Here is a 19,222-nt window from a genome sequence, read left to right on the forward strand (position 1 = left end):
TCCTTATGCTACTTGCCTGGGACTGCAAATACAGAGGTGCTAAGTGCCTCACAAACCATGTGGCTAGTGGGCTCTGTTTTACTGCATTTGTGCTCACGAGTTGTGTACCCTTGACTGGATTGATGAGAAACAATTGGTTAAATTGTATTCATTTAATGCATTTTACCCCAGTTGCGGACTTGGCTCCTGTGCCGCCCCAGGGCACAGAACTGCTACATGCTGCCCCCCCCCCGCAACACCCTGCCCTCCCTCTGAGGATACTTACTCAGCTGTATGGAGTTTTATGCAGTGTTCCTGAGTGGTCTAAAAGCCTTCCGAGGCCTCTGGAGTGCCCTTAAACAGTACTTCTGGTTTTTGTTGAAAATCTGAAAATACTTTTAAGAGTGCTCTGGAGACCTTAGAAGGCATTCAGAGCACCCAGGGATCCAGCGTGGGGCTTCAACTGCCCGCAAAACAGCTCCAGAGGGTGGCCAGCGGTGGCAGGTGCAGTGGTGCCTTCCCCTGCTGGTGTGGCACCTGGATCTTTTGCCCCCTCCCCCAACTCCCCAGAACCACCACTGCTTTCCCCTGCCTTTCCCCCACTGCTGAGACAGCTTACATAAAATCAACATAAAATGCATCAACAAAATCAATGCAGCAATAAAACAACCAAAAAACTAGATGCAGCAGTACAGAAAGTCATAAAAGCGTCAGCAATACATCGAAATATAAAATGTAGGAGCATAAAAACATAGCAGCACAAAAAATTTGAAGCTGCAATAAATGATAACAATGTAAGACAGCCATCAAAGGAGGCAATACTGTAATGGCAGAGCTTTCTTAAGTGGAATGTCAGGGTATCAATGCAGTATAAATGATGTAGGTGTTTTCATAGAGATGTTATTGTTGGTGTTTCCCAAGCTTGTTTTAAAGTAAAACTTGGCTTGGGCAATGCAGTAGTATGCTATAACTTGAAACCTGTAGCTGTAGCAATAGCACCTACAGAACTGTCAGTCTCATAAGAGCCCCACGTGCAAAGTCAAAATATTCTCAGTGCCTGCTTTGCGTGGCATAATCTTGGATCCAGGTAATTAATCAGTGCACTTCTACAATTTATCTAAAATTGTGAAATTTTGAGCAGTTATTTGTTCTTTCTTTCTCTTGCCAGAGTTGCTTTACATCAGTAAATCAATACTTACAAACGACTCCTACAGTTATGGTAGCATCTGGGACGTCAAAATCCTTTTCAGGCTCTGACATTTATGTGTCCGTCCCCCCCAATATGAAGGAACAGCAGCTTGAGCCAGATTCTGTAGCTTGTAATCATCAACTTGTAATACTAACTCTTTTCTCTGCATTTCATTTAGCATGAGAGGAAAGAAAAGCTCATTTTAGGCTTGGCAGGAGTTAAAATCCTAGTAATGCCAATGAGAATGTTCTGCAGGCAGATCTCCTATTAATCCCCATGCCAACTTGCTCTCAGAGAATTTGATATGAAATTTGAAGTGCACGCATTGAAAGATCTGCACCTGGGTTTGTGAGCAGTGGGAAGAGGCAGGTTGTATGGTAGAAATATGCGGTGGATTTCTGATAACCAGTTATTAGCAAAAAGGTCAGTGACCTACATTTAATACCAACACAAAGCTTTGTTCGAAGGAACAAATCGTTCTTTCTAAATGTGTTGTGATGAATGTTGCTGCCTTTGCTTGCACAGTTGCATGTAACACATGATGGAAAGCATATTTATAAACTGTGGCGATGTTTCTTGGGTGGATTGTGTTCTTCTCATCGTTGACTGCTAAGAGATTCTATGCAATAAATTGTATGTGCACTTAACAATGCATCACTGTGTCTCTTCCACTGCCAATTACTCTCATAAATACAGCAATTGCTTTGTTTTCCTAATAATATTGCAGAATCTGGGCACCACAGTTCTGTAGTCATTTAGACTGTAAGCTGCTTGGGGCAGGGCTTGGCTCTTATGTTACTCTGTAGAATACTATTGCTGTGTGCAGTGCTGTTGCCATGATTTGAACAGTGACTAAGAGTACACCTTGTTATCTCGCTAAACACGTTTCCAAGCCTGAATGTGCTAAGGTAACACAAATGTGGAAGGAGAGGGGTTAATTATCTGGGAGAGACTAGATAAGTGCTCAAGTCCTTATGCATGCCATTTTTTTCCTGAAAATATTACCTCCCCCCAGCTGTTTCTTACTCCAGTTGGTTTCAGAGCTTGCCTAGAGGAAAAAGGATGGAGTCTTGCAGGAGAGACTTGGCATCATTATTGTAAGGATTGGCATCACTATTGGGAAAATGTAGCTTAGATAGGGACTTATAATCGATTTCAGTGACAGTCCATTAAAGTGCCCAGCGTCACAGTTTCAACCCTGTCATGCTCATGATAAGGCAGCATTATGTGTGAGTCAGTGGGGAAGGTCTAAATTGTGTTGTTGCATGCTAGTTACCACCCTGCTGCAATACTTCGTTAAATACAAGGAACTGCAATCCTAACCACACTTTCCTGAGCGTAAGCCCCATTGAACAAATTAGGACTTACTTCTGAGTAGACCTGGTTAGAATTGTGCCCTAAGTAGGTGAACTCTGCAACTCTAAAGGGTTTTGGATTGTTGCTTAGTTAGTATCACCTGGCCAGTCCCACCATATTTCAGTAACGCATACTGGCTTGGCATGACTTTGAATCTGACACTTCATACAACCCTGCTTACAATATTTTCTAACATGATGTGATGAATCTGTTTGCAGTACCACTGATGGAGAATTTACAGTTCAGCATTCTGATAGTTCAGTAGCTGCTTTCTCCCATATAACACAGGCCAACACACATTTTGCTTCCTTAAATGTTACACCAATTCCTGGGTATATTTGGGGTGCTGATTCCAAAAATGGCATCCGTTTTGCCCTGTCACATCCAGTTTTGGAGACATGGCATAGCCTCTTTATGGTGAATGGTTCAAGCAGCTTCCTCATGAGGAAGCCTACACCATGGCTTCCTCATGAGGAAGCTGCTAGAACCATTCACTAATGAGGCTATACTATATCTCCAAAACTGGATGTGATAGGGCAAAACGGATGCCATTTTTGGAATCAGCACCCCAAATTCATATCAAACCACCGTAAAGTTTGGGGAAAACTTTTCTGACCCTCAATTTTGTAGTCCTGTGTAATTAGCACTTGTATAACAGTTTCTGATTGTGCAGGGTGCTTTATGTGAATTATCTGGTTGTAGTCCTAACAACCCTCTCTGTCAGGTCGTATTATTGCCACATTGCAACTGAAAGTGAGAGGGAGTGGCCTGCGTGATGCCACCCAGCCAATTCATGGCAGTAGAACAATTGAAACTGGGGAGGTCCTGGTTAGTAGTTAAGACACTTAGTCACTACACTACACCAGCTTCCTAACAGGACTAAGGTAATACTGGCCTTTTTAAAGCCATTTTGCTTCTCAAGGCTTGTTCCCCATGTTTTCATTGGCATACAGGCACTAAGAAATATGAGCAGCACAGGTTTGTGCAAGGGCAAAAATATTCCCTTTCAGAAACTCTGGAAAACAGCTACCAATCAGTGCTGATAATACTGAAGTAATGAGACCAGTGGTCTGACTCAGTAAGAGGCAGCTGCAGGTCCTTGTATGAGTATGCCACTTTCCGTTGTAGTCAAGAGCCTCTTTCAAAGTACAACATGTAACAAAACCTCAAAAAGCAAAAGGTTTTCTTCCAAGGGCTAATAGGTTGAGTTGAGCCAATGGAGCTGAACTAATGTTTTAAAAAGAATTTAGCCCCAAGGTAGTATTCATCGTTCTAATTTCATTGGTAGCCTTGAATGTGACTATGTTATATAACGCGTCAGGATTCTTTGGAGATGACGGACAGGATCCTAGCATCTCCAGAAAATTCTCCTGCAATCAGTTGAGTAGTTTTCTTTAATTCTTTTATTGTTTTGAAAGAGGGTGAAGTCTCCCCTGAATCATGGTTCTTTTAGTTTTTCTTCTTCATGGCTTTTGTCTAAAAAAGTTTTTCTGTTTTTCTGTTGTGGAAGGAAAAACACACACACACGAAGATAAGTAGGCAGTTCATTCAAAGCTTGCTTTGTTTTCTTGGTCATAATTGCCCCTGTGCCATGTGCAGTTTTTAATATAGAGAAGAATGTCCTAGTAAACAGTAATGTTCCTTGGTGGAGGATTGATACAACAAGCTTTAGGAATGGAAAACATCCTTGTTGGCATGGCACTCGTCCATGTGTTACCTTTATGTAAGAGAGGACACATGGACAATCTCTCTCTACCTCTTCCCCTTATGTTTTCAAACCAACTTCTTTACTTGAACCATAAGGAATAGGAAAGTTATCTTATGATAGGCACTGTATTTTTAGTTTGTCAAATGACCAAGAGTTGCTCACACAACTGTGCATAATGTGCAACTGCCCATCTATATAACAGAGACCTTGCATCAATTTTTTCGTAGCCCCATTGCTTTCCTTTGTTCAGTACAGTACCATGAGTACCATCTCTTCTCAGATCGCCTCTTTCACTTGCTTCTCTCTGGCCTTCTTTTGTGCTAATAACAGAGAGCTCTGCCTGCTCCCAGATCTCACATGAGATTTTCTCCAAACCTGCCTTTCACTTCCCTTGAAGAAGTTGCACTGTTAGTGTTCTGTTGCTATGCTTTTCCCATAACTGTTGAACTGTTTAAGACGGAACAATGGTCATCACCAACTTTGGAAGCCTCGTGGGCAAGGGATGGATAACCAAGCAACAGCCATAGCATAACTTTTTGGTTTAGCACATTTACTGTGCTAAAAAAAAATGTAGCTTTTCCCTGCTTTTCTCACCATTAAACCTATTTTTAAAATACTGTATATGTAAAGTTGAAACTCAAGTCTCAGATAGGAAGATTGACCATCAAGAGACTTAACAGAAGTACAGTATATGAGGCAGATACCTAGTCACAGGTTTTGTGGCTCAGGTTTATATTCTTAGACATGCATTTCTTTGAACAGATGTTAAAATACTTTCAGTGGTTATGCTAGCTTTCAGAATAGTTCTGTGTCTATGCTTTTTAGAGCAGCACTTCTGCTAGTGGCCAACCTATCCATATTATTTATAGTTAGCAAAGCTCTCAACCACAAGCTTTACTACGCTAATTTAAGTTCAAGAAGGTGTTCTAGAGCTGTTCTTCATTATCAGGTTTGCCTTTTACATTTCTAAGATGTCCATTTGTGTTTTTTAGCTTTGGTGTTTTTTAGCTTTGGTACTGGTTTGAAATTAACAAGCAGTGGTATCACCTAGGACAGTGGTGGCTAACCAGAGAGGGCACGCAGAACCCTCTCTGTGGGCGGGCACACTGTCGCCCCAGCTGCCAGGTGCGAGCCAGAGGCTCGCCGCCCCGGGAGGCGCCAGCAGCTGCAGCATGTCTGCCTGAGGAGCCCGCGCAGCCACAAAGCCAGTGTCCTCCTGCTCAGCAGCAGCAAAGGAGGGGAGGGGTGAGGCCAAGGGGGGGAAAGGAATGGATAGCAGGGGGAAGAGGGAGATACGGGGGGCTGACCCCAAAGACCCAGGTGTGCTCCCAAGGCGCCCCGTCTAGCCATCACCCGCCCTGTCTAGCCATCACCCGCCCCGTCTAGCCATCACCCGCCCCTCTGCCCAGCAGCCCAATGGTAGCGCTTCCTCCCTCCCCTGTCTGGGGTAAGGCAGGCAGCTCACAAGCGGCATGTGGGCGGGCACAGCAAAGTTGCTGCTGTGGGCTTTGGGGCGCCAGCCCTGCATGTGGTGCTGGTCCTTACTTACTAAGAAGTAAATCTCTTTAAAGTCATTGGGGTTTGCTCCCAGGAAAGTGTGGCTAAGATGGCAGCCTGAGAGCCCACTCCTGTGCATGTCTACTCAGGAGTCAGTCTCATTATAGTCAATGGGGCTTGCTCCCAGGAAAGCGTGGCTAGGATGGCAGCCTGAGAGCCCACTCCTGTGCATGTCTACTCAGGAGTCAGTCTCATTATAGTCAATGGGGCTTGCTCCCAGGAAAGTGTGGCTAGGATGGCAGCCTGAGAGCCCGCTCCTGTGCATGTCTACTCAGAAGTAAGCCCCATTACAGTGTGCGTGTCTACTCGGAAGTAAGCCCCATTACAGTGGATAAGGCTTACTCCCAAGATAGGGTGGCTGGCATTGCAGCCTTGGAGCCCACTTCTGTGGATGGGGCTTTTAAAAAAAAAAATTTTTTTTCTTGTTTGAGAAAATGAGCAGTGGCAAGGCCTTGCACCCCCTCCCTGCCAATATTTCTTTACCCAACACGTAATTAATCTGTGGAACTCTTTGCCACAGGAAACAGTGATGACAGCTTGCCTAGATGCTTTTAAGAAGGGACTGGACAAAGTTCTAGAGGAAAAGTTCATTACGGGTTACAAGTAATAGTAGGTAAAAGATGTTAATTATGAGTTGTTTTTTCTAAACTAAAACCTCAGTATTCAGGTTAAATAAGTGAGTTTTGGGTTGCAGTTTGGGCACTCTGTCTCTAAAAGGTTTGCCATCACTGACCTAGAATTTGGTGGTTGAGCAAATGCCTGTGTTCTACTAGGCATAAACAGGAAGTAAAAATAGCCCTGTAAATGCTGTAATTGCCTTTCCAAGTTTTATGTCCTTGGATATTATTGTCCTTGGATTCTTTGAATATTGCATAACAAAGGTGTAATAATTCCTGCCTTTATAATGAAAATAAAGCTTAGTTAATACAAAACTTCAAGTAAAATACTTTTCCTTTGAAGCTTGTTGTTATTCTATTCTATTTAAGTTGTTCCAGGCTTTCAGTCATTCATATTCAAATGGATCCCCTTTCCCAGATCCCTGTGGTAGAGTCACAGTTGCCAAAATAATTAGCAGGTTGTTTTTTGTCCTTCAGTTGTAATGAGCAGAGTGATTGATCATATGACTGCGTATGGACATGTGTGTGAGAAAGTAGGTCTACAGTAGTGAAGTAAAACCTGTTACAAAAAACTTTGTGGTATGTTTTGAAGTTGAAAATCATACCATGGGAAGAAGAAGATATAAATGTCTGCTGGGAAAAATCTATGAGAGAGCAAGCATGCAGCTCATAACTTGAGGAGTAAGTACGTGTGTGTTCAAGAGTTTCCCACACGCTTGATTTGGCACTTAAATACAGAATCCTGCTCCATCTCTGCCTTCTTACTTGAGGAAATATGTACCCTTCTCTCACGTGGAGGTCCTTGTCTATGCTGATGATGCAGTCAGTCTGAAATTCCTTAAGTATTCTGTATAGGACTCGGTAGCTTGTACCATTCAGATGTTTGTTTTTGTATTTGAATCCTTCCCTTGTCCTTTCCCAAGAGAGTTGAAACAGGGCATCAACCACACACATTGCTCTGCCCAGGCAGACATTTATCTCATTTATTCATATAAAAATTTGTGCCTTGCTTTTCTTCTCTAATGCAGATATGCCCAAGGTGGCTAACAACCAAATTTAAAAAGAGCCTGTAAGAACAATAAAAACAAGGATTTTATTGGAAATTTGTAGCATTGCTTTGAATGTTGGCCTGGGATCCAGTTCCCAGTGTGCTAATTTGCGCAACTGTGTCAGAGGTGCTGGCAAGCTGTGAATAGCAATTTATTTCTACAATATGATTTCTGGGCCAGCAGAAAGCCAGTGGATAATATTAAATGATGGAAGGCCAGCTAAGCATAGAGTGAATCTTCAGCTGCACTCAGGCAGTGTTCTAAATTTATAGACTTAGGATTGTTTGACACCATTGCTGCCACAGACACAGTTTAGTTTCTAGGCAGTATTTCTGTAAGTTGTCTTTTTAGTTACAATACTGAAATGTTCCTGCCATATTCTGTGGATGAGGTTAGCCTTTCAGCCACTCAACGCATCAAAGAAATACCTGGCTAGTGATGTTACCTACAGGAGCTGTATAGCATAGCCTGGAAGGGGAAGAAACAAAACAAAGCCATACTAATGTAGTTGGGTGGTATTGAATCTCATTAATTATATCCTAAACAGTACTCAATATTGGTTTAACCTAGGGCACTGTTTCTCAAACTGTGGGTCAGAACCCACTTGGTGGGTCATGAGACAATTTAAAATGGGTCCCCATTCATTTTAATATTTATTTTTAATATATTAGACTTGTTGCCAATGTGGTATATGACTGTATTTGGGGAGATCTGCTTGTTTGCTGCTGCAGCATCTCAAGAGACCCAATGAGCAAACACAGTTCCATTTGCTATGTAATCCTTAGTCTGAGTTTCTGTTCTTCAGGACTCCTGGAGAGTATTCCAACTTTTCATTGAAACTTCTTTCAGTTAACCTCACCCTTTGGCAGAGCTTTCATATTTTGCCACTTTTCTAAGGGGATGGGTGACCCTGTCCTCCTAGACTGTACTGGAAAAGCAGTAGCACATTCCTCAGTCCCAAAAGACCGAAACAGGAACCAATAACTATCTTAATATAGAACTTGCCCTGGGAACTCCCCCCGGGAAACACTAGCTATCACCCTCTCATGTGTGGTGACAGCAAATCCTAGAATATCAAACCATTCACTTAATTAGTGGTGGGTAAAGGTAAGAATGTCTGTTTTCTCCTGGGACTCCTGGAAGGTATTTCATATTCAGTCAAGCCTTTTGGGGACATATGAAAGCAGTGGTGTGCTAGGGGGTGGTGTGCTCATCCCCTGGGGGCTGGGGATAAGAATAGGCCCTCAGTTTGGCTGTACTTGTCGTAAGAGGCAACTAAATAGCCACCGAGTAGATGGGACTCAATAGCCTGGGAAGGCAGCTCATCTGAGAGAAGGAAAACTCTGATCCCAAACCTCCACTGCCTTGTGGCTACATCCAGTTATGAAAAAGGCTTCAGGAGTCAACCTCGAGGCAAAATCAGGAGCCGCAGTCCCTGAGGCAGTTCATGGCTGAACACAGTCACGTTCTGGCAACTCCTGCGACGCCACTGGACCCAACCTATTAGCCTCTTCCTTTCCATTGGACCATTTCAGCGACATGGAGAAGGGGGATTTGCTGCATGGGTAACAGCCTATCCTCCATACCTACTTTACCCAGGATTCGCGCACTGGAGAGGACAGTGTTCCAGAATCACCATTCAAAGAGCGATACCATAGTCTTCCGAGACTGAAGGATGCCAACAAGTGTGCTAGGATGGGTTCTCAGATGAACCCAATTCATTCCATCAGAATCCTTTGCAGGACTGTCCTCTCAAATGCCACGTCTGCAGATGAGTAAACATGAACTTTTTAACAGTTGGCCAGAGTAAGTGCCAGATGCCCAGGTAACTGCCTACAGATTCCATCCAGGGAAGGACTGCCACAGAAAATGATGGACGTCCTGCCCCCCCCCCCCGATAGTGAGTAGTCATTTCTGCCTGTGGGTCCTCACCCAAGACCTCATAGGCAAACATGGTACAATCACAAAGCCAGCAGGAAGTCATGGCCCAGGACACTTTGTTTCCCTTCGAAGTCTCCTAAAAAAGATATTGCAAGGACATCCAGCCTCCCAATCGAAGCTGACCAAGTAAAAAATGTAGCACCCACAAACAGGTAAATTATGCCAACACTTTTCCTGCTAATCAGGGTGAAGATTTATAGTTATCACAGTCCTGCATGGTGTAGCCCAGGGATCTCCAAACTATGGTCCGCAGGCCGGATCTGACGTTTGGAGATATCCCTCCCCTGTGTGAACTGATGGTTCCGCTGTGCTGCTACTGCTCCTGGCATCCGATCTCAATGTCCAGGAACATTCTGGGCAGTCTCATCTGCCCAGACATCCTGTCACAAATCCTGCTGGGGTGATGGGCAGTACATGCAACTGCCTAGGGTGTCCTTGTGTTGAGATCAGGTGCCAGAAGCAGCAGCAGCAGCGCGGCAGAACCGAAAGCGCTGGCTGGGCCGGAAAGGGCTTTTTAGCCGCACAGCATTCTCCAGTTTGGAGACGGCTGGTGTAGCCAGAAACATCACCTGATCCAACTGATGTGGTACCATTCATCATATTAGGGAATCTTAGACAATCTTTGGAATGTCCAGCAAAAGGCACTCCTGAGATGTTATTTGAACCTGGAAGAATCTCAGGAAACATTGAATCAGTTGATCCCAAAACCTCAGTCGTATAATTGTGTTCTGGCAGGATGTTGTCATACCTAAAAGCTTCATAAGAGTCATCAGCTGTCTGACCCTGGACCTTTGAGATTACAGTCAGAATCTTCATCTTCTTCTCTTCGACAAAAGACATGGTATCTAGCAAAGTCTTGAGTTATCAACCCCAGTTATTCAAGTTGTCAGGTTGGGACAAGCAGGGTTTTCTCTGGACTTTAAAGCCATGTCATTGGAAACATGACGTTGTTTCCACATCGTTTTGCTCCTTTGTCCTGGGCAATGACTAATCAGTGCTTTGTCCAGGTAATGATAAATGCCCTGACGTGGCTTCTGAGACCAGTGAAATCAGTATTTTTGCAAATACCCTGGGAGCTTGTGAGCATCCAAAGTAGCAGACCTAGCCTGCTACTGGAATTTCCCCCCTCTGTATGTAAAGCAGAGTTGCTTTCTGTGGCTCAACCTGATTGGAATATGAGGTTATGCCTCTGACAAGTCTATGGAAGCCAGACAACCATGCTCCTGAATGTCTACTATAATGGATTGTAGCATTTCCATACTGAAGTGCTTTTCGCAAAGTTACTTGTTTAGCCCATTTTTACCTGGCCCAAATTTGATCCCTGTTGCTTATATGCAACAGGGATCAAATGTGTACACCTGTGGGCTGGGCAGAAATGGGTTAACCTGGTCAGGTTTTGCAGCTCTCATGTCCCTGTTCTTTTTGCGTACCAAGAAGAAATGAGAGTGCATTGTCTGTTGCCTTTGGGCCCTGGGCACTGGTTTTGTTGTCCAGATGGCAGATAGCTTGTTTGAACAAGAGAGGCTTTGTTGAGTTACAGGATTGTGGAGATGGAAGGAGCTTATTATGTGGTCAGCTCAAGAGCATTGCCCCAGTCACCATTTCTTGAATCTAAAGTGTCTGATGTCAGTTGGACCCACTCATGGTGCAAAGTGTGAGAGCTGGCCGCCTGTTGGCTCAAAGTCATGGTTGATTCTGGTATCATGAAGTTTCTGTTTTTAAGGATCCTTAAAGAAGGATGTGGGATAGGAATTCATTGATGTGCCTTTCTGATTGGAATTCTGGGCATGGTTCCATCTGAACTTGAATACTGTGCTGATGGGGGAGGCTGAGCTTGAGAGGCAGGATCTGCACCCCAATTTTGGACCCAGGTGCTGTGCTGAGCCACCATGGTCCATGGACACCATGATCCTGGATTGGTACTGAACTGCATCTAAGAAGAAGTCTGTCAAAAGAAATGCTGGTGGTCTTAAGCTACTTTTTGTTTTGAGAATGTCTGACACCAGTTCTTCTGCTGCACTGACAAACACCGTGACTGAAGTGTCACTCTCTCTGATCCCACCGCCTGAACCTCTCTTGATACTGCATTCTATATCCCTTGTAGCAATTGTGGATATGCCTAGTCCCACTGAGGTCTGGCAGCAAGTGTAATTCTTTGGAAGCTGTGTTACTTGCTCCTCTCTGCTCAGAAGTTGGTGACACCTTCATCATGGTGGGGCAGAGGGTGAAGAGTTGTCTTCCCTTTCTGCACCTACACCCCACAGACGTGCTTGCTCTGGTGACAACTCATCCTCTGTTCTTTGAGGGGAAGGAGAGTGCAGAGGGCCCTTCCGAAGTTCCCTGCCTGCTCAGCTGATGGGGGAAGACAGAAGGAACAGTGCCACAGAGGGATTAGGCATGTGCTGAGCAGCTCCAGTGTTTTTGGCCCAAAGTGCCTGCAGCCTGAGCCGCTGGTGGAAGGATGGGAGACTATTACTTTGAAGATAATACGTCCCTTCCCTGAAAGTTGGTGGGCCACTGTGCTGCCTGTGATAAATTGCCACATCCCTTCTCTGCAGTCCTTCCTCCTTGGGGCTTAAGGAACTGGCTATTAGGCCAGCTCAGGCTCCAGAGACCTACAACCTTAACAGTTTCCATCCTGCCTGTATGGAAGTCAGCACCCTAGCTAAACATGGGGAGGAAAGAAAAGGAAGGAACTTTGATTTCCCCTCTCCCCTTTTTTATACTGCAGACTGACTTTGGACTCAAGGAGCTCCAGTGCAGCGCTGTGTCTCTGGCAATAGGCAGGTCAGGTCTAGGAGAGTAAGGTCAGCCCTCCTGTTGGAAGAGCAGCTGCAAAATGAAGGCCCTGACTTCTGCCAAAGAGGAGAGGCCGTCCCAGAGAGGTTTGTCTCTATAAAATGGAATACCCTGTGGGAGTCTTGGGAAAACAAGGATGGATTCTCTCCCCCCCCCCCTTCTTCAGTACTAGCTTATGAATGTTTCAGATTTAGAATAGTTATGAGCATAAGAACAGGTAGTTATTCCACGCTGTGGTGTTTAAAGATACGATCCTTTTGTGCAGGGCAAAACTTCTGTTGATTGCACAGCCCTTTGAAACAATTATGAAATTCAAGTCAACTTGGCTTTTGTCTTAGTTATTCTTCTGATATTACTTTCCTTTAATACAGTGAGCTGGACAATGTTGAACCAGAGCATCTAGAAAGAGAATAGTGGAAGGCTGGAGCTGTGTGGTCACATGTACATAGACACACCTCCAATTTTTGTTCATTTTAGGAGAAATCGACTTCTCTCACTTTCTAACTTAGTGATTGCGTTTGAGATCCAAAAGCCACAGCAGAGAAAAATAACAAGTGGAATGGCCGGTTTGATTTAGCTGGTGGGCAACGTTCAGTCTCGAAAGACTATGGTATAAGCCTACAGCACCCAGTAGTCCCAGGCAGTCTCCCATCCAAGTACTAACCAGGCCTGACCCTGCTTAGCTTCTGAGATCAGACAAGATCGGGCATGTTCAGGATAACAGTTGCTGCTTTGATTTAGCTGCACTTTTGTTTTTCCTCTTTTGCCCCAGGTACTGTATAGCACTACAAAGTTTAGTCCTCTGGGCAACAGCTGCTTCATACCATTTACAAGTCATCCTGTTATGACTTAATGCAACCAGATACTGTTGTAGACTATCCAGACAGCCTTAAAACACTTAATGGTGTGATTATTTCAAGAGCTCTGTTACCTGTATAACAGCTGCAGAAGTGCTTTGAAAAATCCACCTTAAATCTAGCTTAAAAGCCACCTTGTCCAGGAAACGTTGACTACATGCATAATTGCAAATTAAACTTGCTGAGTTTAAAAGCAGATGGCAATGAAAACATCCTAAAATGGCTAAAATGGCTTTTGCTACATTAGAGCATTGCACTAGCAACTGATGTGTCTACTTTTCTCACTGATGTGGAACTGATTGGGAGCTTCTCCCACTGAAAAACCTTTCACCAAGTTCTTAATGCATTTGATGAAGTGGACAGTGGTCCACAAAAATGCACATTGAGATAAATGTGAGAGGCATTAATGTTCTACAAGACTTTTTCTTTTCACTCAATTTGAGCTGGTGGAAGCATGGTCTTTGTATTCTGATTTTTCTCCTGCTGCATTTTGTTTGTTTAGTGTTTTTGTTAGCTCGGTGTTATTGTGTTGTCACTGAAAATTTATCACTATATATTGTCACCTTTTGTAGGCAGTCAGGTTTATGGTGCTAGTTTTGAAAATAATAGCCTAGATCAGAGGCCACTAATGGTCGTGTGGGGGGGGGGCGGGGAATCCTCTGAGGCTGTACAGCTGCTGACTCAGCATCCACAAATACTCAAATCTGTAGATGCCAAGCCCAGAGATAACTTCCAAAGAATAACAGAGAACCTGCAATAGGACCAAAGTCTTCCGATACCATAGTCTTCCGAGACTGAAGGATGCCTCAGACCCCCCAGACCCTGGCAGCAGGTAAGGCTTGCTAGGGAAAGCCCCCACTGCGCCTGGTGATCACTGCCTGCATCACTGCCTTCCCTCCACCCCCGCAAGCACTTAGAGAGGCTGGCCTAGCTTACAGCCGCTGTCCTAGCCTACAACCAAGCAGTGGGGCTTCTCATCCCAAAACTTTATGATGAGCATAGTTCATTCTGGTTGTAGAGTCACTCCAGGACCACAGAGAAGAAGAATGTCAGTATATCCGTAATTTCTTCATTCTCCTCTAGTTCCAGGGTGGCTTGGTCTTTGACTGTGAGGATATAGTAAAGGAGTGGCTCTGTATGGGCAGGAATCCCTGTGCAGAACTCTGCACCACCATTTGGAGAACAATTGACACGTTAGTTGAAGCAAACATATCACTAAACAAATGAATCCAGCATTGTTCCAAAAAAGAAGTGTTCGTATAATTCTAGAAAATAAAAATCAACATTGTAACCATGTCTGTCTTTGTTTCTGTTTTAATAAACAGATTTCCGGGCTGGCCTTTTGGATTTTGTTTACGGCATCACACTGAATTCATGGTAGCTAATTCCTGAGGGACAAAACTGAAGAGTTCTGAATGCTGACAGGTATTGTACTATGTGTCATTGTTACTATTTCAGCTACTCTCTTTCTGTCTGTCTCTGTCTCTGTGTGTGTGTGTGTGTATGTGTGCGTGTGCGTGCGTGCGCGCGCACGCACGCACCAGAGAGAGAGAGAGAGAGAGATGTGTGTTTACACATAGGTTTGCCAAAGGAGTGAATTAACAGATGGTTGGGTTCCTTATTGGAGATGATTGCTCTCCTCTACTGCATAAAGTAGAGATCATGTATTCAGATGCTTGGGTCTGAATTTTCACTTTGCGTTTTCCCATGAAGAACTTATTGTAATATGTTTGCTTTTCATTTGTCATTGAGTAGTCATCATACTTCACAGTACATAAGCACAGACCTTTGCATGTTTACTTAGTCATGTGGTATTCAACGTGCCTTACTATAAAGTGTGTTTGGACTGCAGCCTTTAGCATTTAGATGGTAAAAAGCCATGTCTTTGTGTTCTTCTGACATATGCAACCAGAAATTCTTACTTGTATACTGATTTTCAACAAGTGTAGTTCACAAAGTGGTTTACGTAGTAAAACAAATCAGTAAATGTTCCCTGACCCCAAAGGGCTCGCAGTCTTAAAAAAAAAATACAGAAGAGTCACCAGCATCAGCCACTGGAAAAGATGCCATGCTGAAATAAAGAGGGACAGTTGCTCTCCTCTTACTAAATGTATGAGGACACCACTTTAAGAAGTGCCTCTTTGCCTAGTTAGCAGGGGTTATGTATGCAGTATCTTCCAATGTATGCTATCTTGCCAGTGAAAGGCTTGGATCCAGGTTCCCTTGATATTTTGACCTTTAGCACTGAAGCGCTTCCAGTTTAATGTGCTGGTAGTTTACTGATTTACAGAATAGAACCTAACAACCTTCTTGGGCCTTTCTTTTTTTCCCCTCAGTGTCTTTTCTAGTGTGTCTTTGTTCCCCTGCTTCAATTTTTGGTTATCTATGTGAAAGTCTTTTCAGAGATGTCAGTGCATGCCATAAAATGTAACCCAAACCACAAAAATATGCTTTAGTTTTTTAAAAAAAGTTTCACATACAACTATTTAACTTGTACTTCCATTTATGTTTTAAACTGATCAAGTGCTTATTGTGTGTGTGTGTGTGTGTGTGTGTGTGTGTGTAAAAAAGGAAATATGGGCATACTAATTTTAATTTCACTAGCAGCCTTATTGAATAATGTATTTGAACATTGGAAGCTGCCATACTGAGTCTGAGCATTGGTCTGTTCCAGCCTAGTGTTGTCTATTCTGACAAACAGTAGCTTTCCAAGATTTCGGGCAGGGCTCTTTTTCATCCATACAAACTGCTGCTTTTTAGCTGGTGGTGTAATGTTGGACTATGAGACATTGTACATTCGAAACATGTCCTCTGCCGCTAAGTTCCTGACCCTGACTTTAGAAGGCTACCACATTTTTGAAGCCTGGATTTGTAATGGAAATGTAGGCATTGTCCACTCTGAAAATTTCCTCAGTTATTATTGATATTTTGCTCCACAGCAGATTCATTTGGGTGGCACAAGCCTGGAACTTGATGTGACTTAAACTGAACTTGGGTTTGGGTGAAAGGGTTAGCTTTAGCTTTAGGCTTCTGAAGAACTATGTTATTGTACATGTTGAAAAAAATTGGCTAAACATACTCAGTGCACTTGCAATCCCTTCTGTGTGCTTGCATGCGGATTCTCCTCCTACATGTGTCTGTCTTTTGTTCCTGACATCCTTAGTTGTAGAAGAGGATCAACCATGTATTGTCTGTATTTGACTGGCTTGCTGATAAACTGCAGGGAGGGAGGCTGTGTTTGATTCTCTCCCCCCCCCCCGCCCCAAAGTTAAGTCATCTTGTTTGCTTGCACTTCCAGTTTAGCACGGAAAAGTACAGAGGCCTTGGGTTGAAAAAAAGGAAACTCTTGTGCAAAAGATGGCTCCTTACTATCCAAGGTTTACCATGAAAAATCTTGGGAATCTGAAAAGTAAGGGGTCAGGTGTAGAGAGGGCATTGTTCTTAAATAAGAGAGAGTGGTCAGTAAAACAAGGTTAATGATGTTGTGGGCGTATTCATTTTTTACAGTGTTGAGCCATACATGCCACTTCTGGGCCCAAATAATGGAACCTACATTGTTCACCTTGCTAAGATACCTACACTAATACTTTCTGAATATTCCCTTTCCAATGGAATAGCCCCATGCTCCAGTGGAGATGATGGCACTAACACAATCCACCTGTGATCACAGTGGGACCCATTCAGAAGTTCAAATTGAAGATTAGTGGTCTCAAAAACCCAAACTATTAAGGAGACCCCCTACTATTTTTACTTTTAGCTCATTGGTTTGAACACAGATTGGAAAATCACTTAAAGGCTGTAATCATACATTCACTAGGGAGTAAACTTTCCGGAACACATTCTGAACAAATATGCTTAGGATTGTGCCATTCAAACACTTGTGAGCAAACTGATGGGTTTTCACAAACTGAGTGTTTGGGGAAAAAAGACAGGCAGGCAGCCTAATCCTAAGGTCCCTTTATGCCACTGGAGCTCATATTGTGGTGGTGTAAGGCACTTTATGGTAGCTGCAAGTGTTACCCGCACAGGGCAGGGGGGAGGAACAGGTAGGAGATGGGGGCTGGACAAGGATTAGAAGGGACCAGTATCGGTAGCTCTGGTGCCACTGGTATCCTATCCTCCTTCCGAGCCCTTCCTGAGTCCATTCGGACTTGTACCAGCAAAAGTGCTGGCATAGGTCTGAGTAGATCTGTTCTGGCACCAGAGGCTTACCCTGGGTAAGGGAATAAATATTCCCTTGCCCAGAGGAGATATCCAGGACATCCCCCCCCCCCAAGCAGGATGCAGCATGTGGTCTGGCAGTATGGCTACACTGGCAGGGGAAAGGATAGGGCTCCAAGAAGGGGAGTTAAGGACCCCCCCCCCCCGAAAAAAAATTAGGTAAATTATTTCTTGTAACATTTAACAAATCCTAATTCTCTTTCTGTGAACGGAAGCCACCCAACTTTAAAAAAAAAACTCATGAAAGTGTTCTGACTGTGTGGAACTTTGAACTGCTCAAAGAAGCTATTTGTGGCTTTGATAGCCATGTAATTACAGTTAACAAGCTGGAGTTTTGTTTGGTAAAATAACCTGCTGTTGTTGCTTGCCTGAAAAGGCTGCAGTCCTTGCAGCTTAATACATGTAAAATAATATTTCTTGCCACCTAATGTTGGTTAGGGTGAAGTGCTTAACTCAAGGCTCTTGACAGACCCGTCTTGCAAACATTTCTCCCCAAAATGCTGAAGGCCTTGTTGCAAAAACTCCAGTAATGTAAATAGATTTGACTTCTTTGGGGTGTCCTCAAGCTTCTTCCACTGCCTCAGTCAACAGTAGAAATCCTGCTGTTCAAAGAATGAATGTTGAAACACTCAGTTAACTCTTAGGAAGCTAGAGCTTTGCCTTTGAAAAAAGTTAGTGTAGCAAATTGTGTGTCCACACTGACAGCTTATCATCAGTCTGCTACTGGGCTTTTAAATTACTCCTGGGAAATCTTCCTCTTTTGCTATTGGAGTGAGAGAGAGCAGTAATAGATGTCTCATAGGTCCAGTTCTCTTAGAGGTGGTACATCTGTAATTTGGTCTGGTGTGCACCACTTCACAGGGATACATTTCCAATCCCCGTTGCTATGCAATTAGGTCATTAAGTGAATGTTCATTTTGGTCTATTGTCTTTGTGTAAACAGGCATTCCGTGCCAGATGCTAGCTGGCTGCACAGGCTACTGGAGACTGATTGCCTCTTCCCTGCATCAAGAGCCCCTCTTGTGTAAACAGACTCTCTGCTGCAGGCTGTGGGTGACGCAGTTGCCTCATTAAGAGCATCTTTATTGTGCTTTGACTACCATCATATATGCGGTCTGTCATTAAGCGAACTGTTGTTAAGCGGCGCACACCTGTATATAAAGCATGTAATGTGACCGCAATAACATCAGTACCCTTCTCTCCTATGCTTCCTCTTCTGCTTCTGCTCTATTCTCTGCTTCCTTTTTGAATCCAGGGAGTAGGAGGAAGTGGAGCACCTGCGATGGCAGCTGGTGCACTATTGAGTAGGGGGGTGCATTTGACATTGCGAATTACCACACTAAATGAGCAGGTGGGTGGTATTTGGCATGCCACCTCTGTATGTTCTGGGCTGGCCCTGTGTTTTTGCTTCATGGTTACTGGCTGTCACAGTGTTCGCATATTTTCTGCTTAGCACATTCTAAATAGCAACTTAAATGGTGCTTGTGCTCAAATACAGCCTTAATCTTCATTTACATTTTTTTCACACAATTCAAGCTGAGCATGCTTTGTTTGTAGTTAGACATAAAGAATTGGAAGTGCTGCATATTGAGACTTGCCCGTTATCACAAAAGATCCCTTCAACAAAATTATTACCTTGTGTTGTTTGAGGTGTAATGGAAGCATTCCAGGTTCTCTAATTTATCTGCATTAGGATAACTGTATCCCTCACAAGGGTTTTTCCTTAGCAGCCAAGGGGAACTGGATGTGAAGTGCAAATTCTTGGCTTTCTGCCTTGAATCGCATCAGTGGGGCTTGGTGTGCATACCTGAGAAAAGGTACTTTACATCTCCAAGGGGCACATTAAATAAGCACTTGGCAGAGAAAAGATTTGTCAGAGGATTTCATTAAGCAGCAGCCAACTGTCAGAGTGAGTGCTTTTTCATAAATTATATTATTTACTTGCAGTG

The 19,222-nt window shown here is 43.7% G+C and overlaps 1 protein-coding gene across 3 annotated transcripts in view; it reads left to right on the forward strand.

The window, feature by feature from the left end:
- Window positions 1-19,222, forward strand: part of SEMA4D (semaphorin 4D) — a 146,005-nt gene that overhangs the window by 68,697 nt on the left and 58,086 nt on the right. For all 3 annotated transcript variants that reach the window (XM_066618439.1, XM_066618437.1, XM_066618438.1), the window contains exon 3: window positions 14,378-14,477. The gene's annotated coding sequence lies outside the window, so the exon portion shown is untranslated. The remainder of the gene's footprint in view (window positions 1-14,377; window positions 14,478-19,222) is intronic.

The sequence above is a fragment of the Tiliqua scincoides genome, chromosome 2 (genome assembly GCF_035046505.1).
Source record: "Tiliqua scincoides isolate rTilSci1 chromosome 2, rTilSci1.hap2, whole genome shotgun sequence".
Lineage (NCBI taxonomy): Eukaryota > Metazoa > Chordata > Lepidosauria > Squamata > Scincidae > Tiliqua > Tiliqua scincoides.